This window comes from Nanorana parkeri, unplaced genomic scaffold, assembly GCF_000935625.1.
Source record: "Nanorana parkeri isolate BGI_ZX_2015 unplaced genomic scaffold, ASM93562v1 scaffold2769, whole genome shotgun sequence".
Taxonomy (NCBI): Eukaryota; Metazoa; Chordata; class Amphibia; order Anura; family Dicroglossidae; genus Nanorana; species Nanorana parkeri.
Genome location: NW_017309037.1, coordinates 1 through 467, shown reverse-complemented (window position 1 = coordinate 467; position 467 = coordinate 1). Strand labels below are relative to the sequence as shown.

The 467-nt window shown below is 49.3% G+C and overlaps 1 non-coding gene across 1 annotated transcript; it reads right to left on the bottom strand.

The window, feature by feature from the left end:
• Positions 1 to 240: 240 nt before the first annotated feature.
• On the bottom strand, positions 241 to 333 carry TRNAI-UAU. Its single transcript is given in 2 exon segments — positions 241 to 276; positions 296 to 333. It is a non-coding gene; the product is annotated as a tRNA-Ile (tRNA).
• Positions 334 to 467: the final 134 nt, after the last annotated feature.

Genomic DNA, 467 nt, shown 5'->3' with positions numbered 1-467 from the left:
CAGTCTAAAGAGGCAAGCAAGATATTAGTCACCCCAGATGGCACTCGAACCCACAATCCCTGGCTTAGGAGGTCAGAGCTTTATCCATCAGGCCACTGGGGTTCGCTGCGACTGGTTACCAACCTTTATTTTATTTCCATCAGAAGCTATCCATTCTCCAAGTTTGGAAGGTAGGGTCGGCAAGGTCTTTAATCGGCAGTTGCGGCAACTGCCGATTAACTGTGGCATTCCAAAAAAGCATGCTCCAGGTGAGGCTCGAACTCACAACCTCGGCATTGCTCAACAGATACTGCCATATAAGTACCGCGCGCTGACCGATTGCGCCACTGGAGCGCGGCCACAGCATCATCTGTTCTTCGTTCATCTCTTCTGGGCTCATAATAGGCCTCAGAGTTACCCAACATGCCAAAAAATCCAGCGTATCGTTGAAAACCGGAAATCATCCTTCTCTCATCGCAAGAAATGAT